The sequence below is a fragment of the Alexandromys fortis genome, unplaced genomic scaffold (assembly GCF_014885135.2).
Source record: "Alexandromys fortis isolate MF-2015 unplaced genomic scaffold, M_Fortis_MF-2015_v1.1 scaffold_5, whole genome shotgun sequence".
Classification (NCBI taxonomy): domain Eukaryota; kingdom Metazoa; phylum Chordata; class Mammalia; order Rodentia; family Cricetidae; genus Alexandromys; species Alexandromys fortis.
In genome coordinates this window covers 21450969-21463235 of record NW_026067924.1, presented here as the reverse complement: position 1 = coordinate 21463235, position 12267 = coordinate 21450969, and the positions used below count along the sequence as shown (strand labels likewise).

The window sequence follows — 12267 nt, the reverse complement described above, 5'->3', positions numbered from 1 at the left end:
GGGGAGGGGGGGGGGGGGGGGGGGGGGGGGGGGGGGGGGGGGGGGGGGGGGGGGAGGGAGAGAGAGAGAGAGAGCGCTAACCAGGCATGACATTAGCCTTTGAAACTTTAAAGTCTGCCCCTAGTGACATACTTGCTCCAGCTAGACCATACCTCCTGGACTGCCCCCCTCTAATAGACTGCCCCCCCTCCAAGCAGTGCTACCAACCGGGGATCAGGTGTTCAAATACATGAGCCTATGGGAGGTATTTTCATTCATACAACCGCAGCACTCTTACCAGTTTAGATAGATTCCCAGCAGAAAAGTAGAATCACCACTTTCAAAGGACAGTCGTCAACAGTTATCAAGATTACAAACATATATCATGCAATCAGTGACTTCCGTTCTGACAGTCTGCCCCACATGACAGAACACTTGCATAGTGTACTCTTGGCAACATCACAAGACTAGAAGCTTTGGATTAACATAGCACTGATCAAATACATAATAGCAGGAAATGAAGTGGACAAGTAGTATAGGGGTAGTCTACTGAAGTCTTTTATAAGGACTTGTTTATTAAGGGACAACACAAAATAATACACTCACAAATACAGAATCAAGTGGCATCGCTGCCTCTTCATCCACTATGGAAAGATGGGGAAAGCTCTAGACCAGGTCACCAAGCTGTGGCATCAGAAAGCTTTCCATGTAGAAGCAGGCATGCAGCGCTCCTCTCCCTTTCTTTTTCTTTCTTTCTTTTTTGTTTTGTTTTTGTTTTTGTTTTTTGAGACAGGGTTTCTCTGTAGCTTTGGAGCCTGTCCTGGAACTAGCTCTTGTAGACCAGGCTGGCCTCCAACTCACAGAGATCCGCCTGCCTCTGCCTCTCTGAGTGCACCTGCCTCTGCCTCTCTGAGTGCTGGAATTAAAGTCGTGCGCCACCACCGCCTGGCTCCTCTCTCCTTTCTTAAGGGGGTCACCATATCCTCAGAGAAAACCACGCCCATTGAGCTGACCCACTCCATTCCATTGGTCATTAGACCAAATGGCCAAACTCCTGTAACAATAGGGGTTAGATTTCGTGATCATGTTTTATATTGTTTTGTTGTTAAAACCACATAAAAGCAGTTCTTATAAGACTACACAGCACTGTGTGAATGTATTTTCTACATTGTCACTAAAATACTTATTGCATAGACATTGAACTCATATAAACATTAAACTCATATTATACAGATACTAAATATAATATATTTTACATTGATCTGCATAGATTGTCCTTAAGAGAAAAACAATGGTGATCTTCATGACTATTATGGATGTAGTGATGACGGTAAAAGTTCTGACTTACAAACCTGAATCCTAGGGAACAACTGTTCTCAGTGTAAAGGGAACACCTGGTCTTACCTCTCAACTGCATGGAGACTATTTGTCATTTACTGTTGTATCTTAAGGCCCTGCCCTGTGTGGCTGTGAGAAGACAGCTATGTGGATGGTGGTCTGTTGTAAGTCCCCCTCCCTTGTCAGTACATGCTAATTTTGATATTTATAGGATTCAGCTTTATGTTTTCACCTACTACACAGCAACGACCCTTTACCCATCCTTTCACTTTTTAACATCCAGGAATCCCCACACTCTATTCTCTAGAAATCTTAAGAGGTTTTGAGTTTGGATAGACATATTCGGACTTAGGATGGTCCTTGATTTGGCCTGACTTCTTATTTGGACAATATCCCTGTTTTCAGCACTCAAATACCTCTTATAATCCTTGTTTTATTAACTTCTTTCACAACCTTTGATTTTTGGGTGTGCCTGTCATGTGCTTTCCTTCCAGGCACTGGAAATTCACTGTAACAATGGTAACAACAACAACAAACCATTTTGGGCATGGCTCCTTCTGATTGGATAAAGAAAGGAAGTGCAGAGAGCTTTGTGGCTTGTCTGGTGCCCATGGGCTGGCAGTGGAGTTAGGACTTGGATTTAGAGAGTTGTAACTATCCTCAAATTCTCTCGTCTATCAAATGGATGCTTTTCTCAGAACTATAAGGAAGAACTCTTGGTTCCTTAGATAGTTTGCCATCAGATGGACATCTAGTGACTTGTGGAATTGAGACCTAAAGCCAACTTTGTCTGATTTTCAGGCCATGTATTATTTTCCCCCTTTGGTGGCTTGCTAGGAACTCACCTCCATAGGAAGGAGACATTCTTTCCTAGAAATTTTAATGGTGTTTTGTTTATACATTTTAGTAATTGAAAATAACTTGTCAGCTAGAGATGGTCTTCCCACACTTACAACACCAAGAAAGATACAATAAATAAAAATTAATTAATAGAAAAGATTTTGCTTCAAATTTTCTCAAATATTTCATGTCCCATCACTTTCTATGGGGTGGGGGCAGTTATCTTTACTGAAAGTGGAAATACCTTGGAACCTATGCTGAGTGAATTTTTCTTTTGTACCTACCTGAGGCCTGTCTGGACACACAACTAGACAGTGTATCTTCAGCTCAAGTTTTTGAGTATCGATCCAGTAATTCATTATTGCACAATTACTAAATTCCAGCAAGTTCTCTGATGTCCTCATACCAAGAATGTTCTGGTGATAACAGGTTTATTTCTTGTTTTGTGAGTGTTGGATATAATGAATATGTATCTCCCTAATGTAAAACTAATCCAAAGAGAAGATACAGAGTAAAGTCTAGTTAGCTCGCCCCACCAAAAAAAAAAAAATGCTTCTTTTCTCACAGGACAGAGGCCTGCGAGGTGCCAGATAATACCTTGGGTTAGGATGTATCCATTGCCATTGACACACCCAGTAGGGATGATCACTTTGCCATGTGCCAGGCTCTGGACTGAGCCTTCACCAAGCACCAGCATGTCTAAGACAACATAGAAGTGTTCATATGCAGTGTAAATGAGGCTTTCAAATGTAAGGTGATCCATTTGATTCTATGTACACAGTGAATGCTCAAGCAAGGATTTGAGTCTCAATTCTTTTTTTTTAATTAATTAATTTATTTATTTATTAAAGATTTCTGTCTCTTCCCCACCGCCGCCTCCCCTTTCCCTCCCCCTCCCCCAATCAAGTCCCCCTCCCTCGTCAGCCCAAAAAGCAATCAGGGTTCTCTGCCCTGTGGGAAGTCCAAGGACCACCCACCTCCATCCAGGTCTAGTAAGGTGAGCATCCACGAAACTGCCTAGGCTCCCACGAAACCAATAGGTCCAGTAGAATCAAAAAGAAAGATATTCCTTGAGTCTCAATTCTTAGCTACTTTACTTGACTGCCATGCTATTGGCGAGTGTGGATGCAGATGAGTGATGTATTGTATAGGGTAGAAACTGCAATTATTACAGGTTCATCTCAAGACCTTTTGGCTTCTACATTCCAGCTACTCCGGAGCAAAGAAGTTTGCACCTGCTATTATTTTCTGCCTATAACCTCCTTTGTATTACTTTTCCCATAAATGAGTGGGTACAGACACATCCTTATCACAGGCAGGATCTTTTCTTTTTTATTCTACATCAAGGTCTCAAGTGTATGGCCGTCGGTCCAGATAACCATTCAGTCAGCACTTACCCTATTCGGTGTGGGATGTGCTATCTCCTTCTTGCTGCTGATCTGGCACCATGACTCCTCCCTCAGAGAAGCTCCTCTCTTTGTAATGGAGAAGTTCTCAGTGTGGCTATTGAGGCAGCTTTTTCCCTTTGCTTACTGGAGAACAAGCCCCTTATAAGGGTAAGATGCTCACTTGTTTTCTCTGTGTTGTGTATCTACCATTGACTATGAACAACTGGAAAATTTCAGAAACTTCTTGTTTGATGAATAACTCAACAAAAAATTTAAAATCCAAAGTAATCCTTCTGCAAAGTATAAATTAGAAGTCATAAATTGTGGTAAAAAGGAAACGAACTAACCTGAGCCTTCAAGAAAAACATTGTTCCTGGGCAAATAAATTACTTTTCCTTTCAGGGCAAGTCACCAGAGAAATAACATTGTGCCCACTCACCTGGGATCTTTCTTCTGTGTCCGGGAACACAGCATGCGGCGAGGACACATGTACCTAGTTCAAGTCTGTCTTCAGATGTGCATTAGCACATCTACTAGAACATTGATTCATTATTACAAAATGGCTAAGTTCCAGGAAGTTCTCTGACCGCTGCATCCCAAGCAAGCTAAAGAGATAAGAGGTGTAATTCTGGCTTCATGCATTTGGGACGTTTCAAGTTTCAGCTTGCAAGGGTGTGAACCTAAGCCTATGGTCTCAGAGCCTCTAAGCAACTGAACTGGCAATGGGTGAATCTTTCAACCATGCCTAACTAACTAATATGCTCCATGGATAATGGAGTTATTATTCTTTTTCCTTCCTAGGATTACCTAGAATTCAGAACTCACACTGCCTGTGTGGTCTGCCTGGCCTTTTCTATGTTCCAGGACTGTTCATTTTAACTATCCCCAGGGCAATCGTGATCTTTCCTCCCTTTTCAGCAGGGGAGAAATGGGCAGACAGGCCCAGCCACTGGGAAGCTACCCTGAGATCACAGACGAGCGGAACTCTAAGTTTTGGAATTTATTGCCTCCATTATCTCACTTAAAAGTGGGCGTCATCACCAAAGCTAACCAATTTTTTGGCCCCTACTCCAGAGACCTCGGTGGGGTATTTTAGGGTTGCTTTTCTCTTTAAGGTTGGGGGGAAAATTGTAGAAGGGTATCATGTCCCAGAGTTTCTGAAATTGTGGAAGATTTTACATTTCACCACAAGGTCTTAAGTAGGCAGAGAGGCAACCGCAGTGAGAGGCCTAGCCCCTCGTGTGCCTCTCGAGTCCCTCCCCTCCTACATCCACTCCTCCACTGTCCCTAGACCCAGAAAGCCCATTATCTGATTGTCCTCTGTCTTCTCTTCCTGTCTGGAGGGTCAAGAAGTGTCCTCATTAGCTTTTAAATCTGCTTCTCATACTTGTCACCTTAATTTAAGACCCTCTTTGGTAAGCTATTTTTTACCTGAAAAGGTTAGTGTGTGATATTATCTAGTCTGGGGAGTATTATGAGTTCAATAATCTAGACAAATAATAATTTATCCTTTTATATCTAAACAGGTAAGTTGAAAGTAGGGGGATAGAACAAAAATAGATTTTTTAAAATATTTTGTTATTTCTCTATGCTCTTCATAACCCTTTTCCAGTCTCATTCTTGGAAGGATCCCTGGTGTTTGGGTTTAAATTGGGAATATTGTAACGTTAATAGCATTTGAAAGTCGCATCCTAAGAGGGGCATATTGCTAAAGTAACAATCCCTAGTATGTAAACTTTGATTACCTCCCCATTCTTGCACGGGATTTCTAAGGCAGGGTGGGGAGGAGGGAAAAATGTGAAGGTTTTGCTAGCTGTGGCTTCCATTATCATGTTCTATTTGATAATCCGCGGGACTGATAATACTCTCCTGACTGGACTTTTCTGAAATAGTACCACTATCAGGTAGATCAGATAGTTAACCAAAGCTTTGGCACCAAAGAGACTCAACAAATACATTTCATCACACTGACCCTGTGCTAACAGCAGCTCTATGTGGATAACCTCATGGGAATGGAAGTTGAGAAAGAGCTATTTCAAGGCTGCCAATTCCTTAATCTCTGCTCTGTTCAAAATGCAAACGTGCTGCTTTTTATGATTCACAGTAGTAAAACAAATCTGTGGGATTTTTCAATCCTCAACACGGGAAGGTAGAGAGAAAAGTGAACAAGGAGAGTCTCCTGTGGGGTGTCTATAGACCCAGTAGAAGGAAGAACATGGGACATATAGTCACCTTTAAAAAAAAACAAACAGAAAACAAGAAATCAAAGAGGTGAAAATATAGGAAATTATCTGACTAAAAGAGGGTTAAAAACAAAGGCAGCTTATTTTATTTGCAATCCCAACACTCAGTTCTTTGTTAAGACAAACTAGAGAAGTGCCCTGCAGACTCAAAGGCTCCTGAGTTATCAGGGAGCTGCTTCCTGGGAATGTGTTCACCCACTGAATGCAGCTGCCTGAATAAAGGCAGAAAGAATAGTGCAAAAAAAAATTGTAAAAACAGCCCGGCACTCCAGGCTTTGTTACAACAAGGATGACGTTGATGTAATGGAAGTCTCTGGAGATGGTGGGCAGGCTCGGCCTAGTGTTGGGGGGCTTCTGGGAGGGACCCCAAATTTTCTAAAGCCAAGGGATTGCCTGATACCCACCAGCCGGCGTGGTGTGCAGTTCTAATCGGCTGGGCTCCTGCTGGAACAAGGGTGGCAGCCTCCTGGGAGGCTCTCGCCCCCATTCAGACTGTGGAGCCCAGGCCCCATGGACAGATAGGGGTTGGACCACAGCCACAAGGACAGTAGGACCGAGACTTTCTTATCACTTTCCATGCCTCCCGAGTAGCAATGGGAAGGGTTCCATGGCCCTGGTCTCCTAGTATCTGCTGGATGTCTGTCTGTGACCCTGAGATCCTCCTGTCCCTTCTACCCTGTCCTTCTAACCATTGAATGAACCTAGAGAGACTAAAACTCTTAAGTGGTTTTCAGGACACTGGGAAAGAGGCCCTTAGTCCCCTTTCTCTGTTAGTCATTACAGAATGATGGTTCTCCACAGACGATTTAAACAGTGTGGTAGCTTTACTATGACTATATAGAGTGATTCCAAACCTATTGAACTATTTTTAATTGCGATTTATTTGTGTTCCTTAATTGAAACAAAATGGTACAGCATTTTACAATAATGGTACCGAGTTCTTCAGCCCATAATAATGTGCAATGCTACTTTTTTTCTTTGTCTTTTATGGGGTCTGGCTATTTAAGTCCCTCCTAACTACTTGTATGTCTGGGTGTGACATTCCAGATTGGATACAACAGAGAGCCCTGCAATGCTCATTTCTAAATCCAACCCTCACAGCCTTGTTATCTTTGTCAGAACAACCTAGTAACTGCTTCCTCGATGTTTTAATTTAGATTTCTGAGATACAAGAGGAATGTAGATGTTATCCCCCACCCCCACCCCACCTTAAATGTGTGGCAGCCTTGCTGTTTCTAGGACAAGGCTAAAAAGAAACAGATCAAGCCTCAGTGAAGCCCTGAAATGTTATTCTAAGGCTCCCTCAGATTTCCGTCCTTCTGTACAGCATTGAGCCTCATTTAGAGCTATAACACACAAGAAAACAGTTGTGGCGTAGCCAGAAGCCTGAAGAGGCACAGGAGATGGGTGACGAGGAACAGGAGGCAGCTAATTCTTTCAGCTCTGCAGTTTGGGGAAGTTGTACGTGCAAATGGGAAAATGAGAACTCCGGTTTCTTTTTACTGTAAATCTTGAACACAAACACTGCTAAGACCTTGGAGCATTACAGTGTATCTTTTTGTATACCTTTTGGGAAGGCCATGGACTATGTTAAGGAATCATAAGGGTGGGATTCAAAGTGTAGGTCATTTGAGGACTGGGCATTTTCTAGATGAGGTATTAAGTTGTTCATACAGACCAGGAATTCTCTTGGAAAAATACATATTGTAACAATTTCACTAGACATTCAGAGTCTAAAACATCCTTGTATACTTTCATTTTGTCCTTGAGAAAGTCAGGTGTCCATGGTTAGTGGACAGTACACCAGAGATCTGATCCAACTCCAAAAGACAAAGAGCTACTGTGGTAGCTGTCTCTTTGCCAGCTCACTCTGTTTCTTAGGTCACTGCTTTGGTGAGGTCCCTAGCAGCTGACAAACAGAGCCTAAAATTTAAGACAGTCTTGGAAGATGAAGGTCTCCTTCCTTGCACTTTTAGTGTAAGAGCCCGGCAGCTTGCCTGGGGAAAGGAGCAGAACAAAACAGAGGCCTAGGCATTTATCTGAGGAATTCCCCTGCCTCCTCAGCAGCACCCTTGTTTTGGTGTGCTGTGCTCACTAGAATCTTCCTTAGAGTTTGGGACTGAAGTATTTGGATATGATAAAACAATATGAAGAGGAAGAAGAAGAAGAAGAAGAAGAAGAAGAAGAAGAAGAAGAAGAAGAAGAAGAAGAAGAAGAAGAAGAAGAAGAAGAAGAAGAAGAAGTAGAAGAAGAAGAAGACGACAAAGATAAACAGAAGGGCAATCCAAACAAGGAAACCAGCAAAGGGAGATGGGATAACAAAAGAAAAATGCAGTGTGGGCTCACTAATACAGCTTCCAAGTGTGGAGCACTCTGGGTTAATTTCAAAAAGTAATTGCAAGCTTTAACTATTGTGATCTTTGGAGGAAAATCCAATAAAGCTGTCAAAGGAATTTGGTATTGAGTGCTTTGTGGTTGGGGAGCTATCGGTTTGTTTGCTTTGGGGTTAGTTTATGTCCTTAGTCATTTAGGTGCCCCTTTTGTTGCCATGGTTAAACATTTTCTGCATAAAATATAGCCATTTTCCCATTATTTAAACAAAGGAACAGTTCTAGCTTTCTGCAAATTTCAACAGAGAAAGAGTGTGGGGATCTCAATGTCCACTATCCTTCAGAAGTCGATCCTGAGTCTGGAACCTGATGCTTTCTGGGCCCCAGGTGTCTCAGATTGGGACAGAGCTTCCTGCTTTCCAGTCTGCTTCTGTTTTTAAAAATAGGTTTTCTCCTAAGGGCTTTTTCAGCACATAGATAGTCTATGATTGCTCCTTGACCCTGGTGCACCAGGGGGAAGGTACTACCTCAGCATGGTGGAGGAGATGCACCGGAGGAAACCAAGAAGCCCGGGACAGAAGCGATCTTAAAATCAAAAAGTTGGGTTGTAGCTTCTGTGTTTTCCATGTCTCCTCTGTCTTTCTGTGTGTCTATGTGTGATTATGAGGTTCAAACACCAGGGCCACATTTCTGTGATGCTGTAAATTCTTTGCCACTGATTTTTGTCCCTAGTTCCAAATTAAATCTTTTTGAGGGGAGAAAAGCCTATGCTTCTAGAGGTAAGATAAAATTATTTTGGAAGAGTTTTTATTCTTTTATTTTTCTGCTAGTAAAGAAAGAGATTCCCCAGGTATTTCTACTTAGAAAGTGATGGAGCTGCACATTCCTATTCAAAACCAGTTTTATAAAGATTGGTCTCAAGAATTTTCAAAACTAATGGAATTGAGAGTATTTGAATTCTGTATTTCTAAGCTATTTATGTCAGTTTCTATATGGATTATACTTTCACGTCTTTGATTTTGTCCTTGGGCCATGGATACTTTTCTGAAACTGTTACATGCATTTATTTATAAAATAAAACAAACATCTTGTACATTGCTCAGTTTCTATATGCTCTGTAAGCTCTGCATGTGCCTATGTCGAATACAAGACAAATTCTTCACTGTAGTGTATGAATTCAACCAGTGCTCTGAAACTTAAAATTTCACATAGATTTTATAAGAAGGAAATCACAGCCACTGGTATATGGTATCTATCAGAATTGACTGTTCTTCCAGAGGACCTGAGTTCAAGTCCCAGCTCTTAACCACTGAGCCATCTCTCCAGCCCCAAATTCAAGCTTTTCTGCATGCTAGACCATTCATGTTCTCTTTTGATACCCTCCCAACTTTTGTTCTATTGTCGTGCTTCTTGTAGCTTTTATTCTATTAACCTTGACCTGTTAGTTTTCTCTCAGGTCTCAGTTACTACAAGGCCTGAAACTGGGAAACTAAATACATTTCTTAAAATTGCTGAACAAGGCCATGCAGGCAGAAAGAAGATCCCACTCTTCTATCTCCCAAGTTAATGACTTGTTAAAGCCCACCACCCCCAGTTGGGTGGATTTGAGGCTTCTCACACTGTCATTAGGATAAAACCTTCTGGTGATGATTCCAGGAGCATAGGGCTTGTATAGGCATCAGGTGAATCTAAAAATGTTGATTTAGTTCATTTTAAGTACACTAGCATATTGCCCAGAAATGCTCGAGTAATAATACTAATACTAATATTCAGAAGATGATATGTAAAAGTTTAGGCTGAATGCTTGCGTGCTTTAAAAAATTAATTTACATAAACTTAAGGTAAGTTGGCTGTATATAATTACTTTCCAAAGCAAGGGCAGCCATGAGCCAACTCTGCCATTATTGTCTTTTTTAATTGGCTTCATTTCCATGGCAGTCAGCACTCCCACACACAGGACACGTCCTACTTGCACTGGAGGGCACACAGAAGACAGGCTCCCACATGGGGTGGCCAGATGTCCTAGATTAAACAGAATGACACAGGAGCTGGAGCTACTGTCTGTCCAGTGTGTGCAGACATTCTGGATGGAATGTCCTTCCAGAGTGAAGCTCTTGGAACTGTTGGAAGAGAAGACACTCCTGTCTTTCACCATTTGGGTCTCAGGAGGCAGAGGGATGAATTGTGTTGGTGGAGCCCTGGGGAGTCCTTCATTGCTTTTGTTTGAAAGGAAATGTTTCCAGTTCTATAAAGAGCTTTCCTTTATTCCTAAGAAGAAAGGAATGATACAAGCTTACACATTTTGTGAGCCTTCTAAAGGAGGCATTCCTGACAGTTTGCCACTTGGGATAGATTACTAAGAGATTCCAGGGAAAGAAGAGGAGAGGGGAACAGCACAATAGGTACTGCCCCAGAGGAGACATTGTCTTCTGCACACCAAGAGCAGGAAAGAGTTCTCAGAAAGCAAGATGGGAGTGGAAGACGGTGGCAGAAATCCCAGGGCACGGCCAGAGTGCCATCTATTTACTGGGCTCTAGAGCACCCAGAGCCTCTCAGAGTTCTCATTAATCACTGCTCTTCCTTCCAGAGAAGAAATGTGTTTTTTATAAGCTGGTTCTTATGAATAGGGCTGATTACAAAGCTGTAAAAGTCAGACATGAATTAGTGTGCAGAGTCCCTAAAGTCCCCAAATGCCACACCAAGGCAGGACTTTTAAGTGCAATTATAACTTCTGGAACCAGCATAACATGATGTTCTGCATTTGAAAATCTGGGAAAGCATCTGCATGAATTTCTTATTCCATTTGCTATTTGCATACTTGCAAAATGTAAAAACCTGCCTTGGCATATGTCAGGAAAAAAACTATAAAATCTTTTTTCAGAATAATGGAAGAAAAAAATGCAGTGTAAATATTTGTGTCAAAAGCTTGATAAGGGGAATGCCTGCCCCCACCCTCGGTGATGGTTTCTGGCTCTTCTTGGCTCAGTAATTTCAATGGACAAGCAGTTGCAAGAGAAAGTGTAAATGGTCCTAACTTATTAGGAAAACGCTTCCATTACTAATCGAATGGCAAAGCTGAGCCTTGGCCTTCGCAGTCATCTCTTTATTGCCAGATAAATGCCCAGTGACTTCTGAGTGGACCCTGGCATTTTCCCAAGCTGTAGCTTCATGTCAGTGTCTTTGCCACTGTGCCCCCTCCTCGCAGCGATCCTTTCTCTAGAATCCTTGAAACTATGCCCAGTAATTTGTTCTGTTTTAACGATGACAAGCAGAGAGACTCGCTTTCCTATTTTTACACCAAGGTTTGAGCCCTGGAGATGCACTCTTGATTTAAGTATTTGATACTGAATGTTGGATAAGGAAGGTGGTTAGCAGCAGTCAGCTGGGTTTGTGGCTTCCCTTCAACTGTGACTTACATTTTCAGGCATACAGACAACGTACATTTTCCAAACCAAGTCCAAGACATTGTTGCACACCCAGAGATGAACATAAAGCTTTACCATCTGAGTGACCAGCAGTGGATAAATAAGAGAATCAGAGTTTTTGAGCGGCCATGCTGAGACACACAAGTGCGTGGACTAAGCATACTGCTGTCAGAGGCTTGTCTCAGGATAGGTGCTTTTCTACAAACTAGGGCACAAAGATAAATTAAACATGGAGTCTGTCTTTGGAAAGAAAGCCACCTTTCTCCTTTCTTATTTTCATGAAAGTAATGGCAGAAAAGGTTAGACTATCAAATATTGGGCGTCATCATGAAAAGAGTGTGGACGCCACCAACAGCCAGCAGCAGGGAGAGCATGCTCCTGGTCCAAAGCCCAGAAGGTAAGTGTGGATGCAGCTGTCCTCAGCCAGTGTTCTCTCCCTTTCTGCCGAAGGGAGCTGGACTCCCCCAGGGACAGAGGATGTGGCCTGTTTGGATCCCTGGTCCAACTGGCAGGGTCATAGTCTAGTCACACTATCTGCAAGTGGCCTTTCCCTTAGTTACAAATGGGTCATATGGCTTTACTCAGGAAGTTGCTCAAAGTCACTCAGGAAGTTCTACCTGACCTCCTATTCTTGTTATCATGATACAAGTTTTAGTAATTATTCTTAAAGGTATTGAAGGGGCAAAGAATGTACCCTGTCTCTGGGCTACGTGGTTGATCTAAG

The 12267-nt window shown here is 42.3% G+C and overlaps 1 long non-coding RNA gene across 2 annotated transcripts in view; it reads right to left on the bottom strand.

Moving 5' to 3' along the window:
• The window catches only part of LOC126501703 (uncharacterized), a 13328-nt gene extending 9267 nt beyond the window's left edge, over nucleotides 1-4061 (bottom strand). For both annotated transcript variants that reach the window (XR_007591780.1, XR_007591779.1), the window contains exon 1: nucleotides 3985-4061. This is a non-coding gene — a long non-coding RNA (uncharacterized lncRNA). The remainder of the gene's footprint in view (nucleotides 1-3984) is intronic.
• Nucleotides 4062-12267: the final 8206 nt, after the last annotated feature.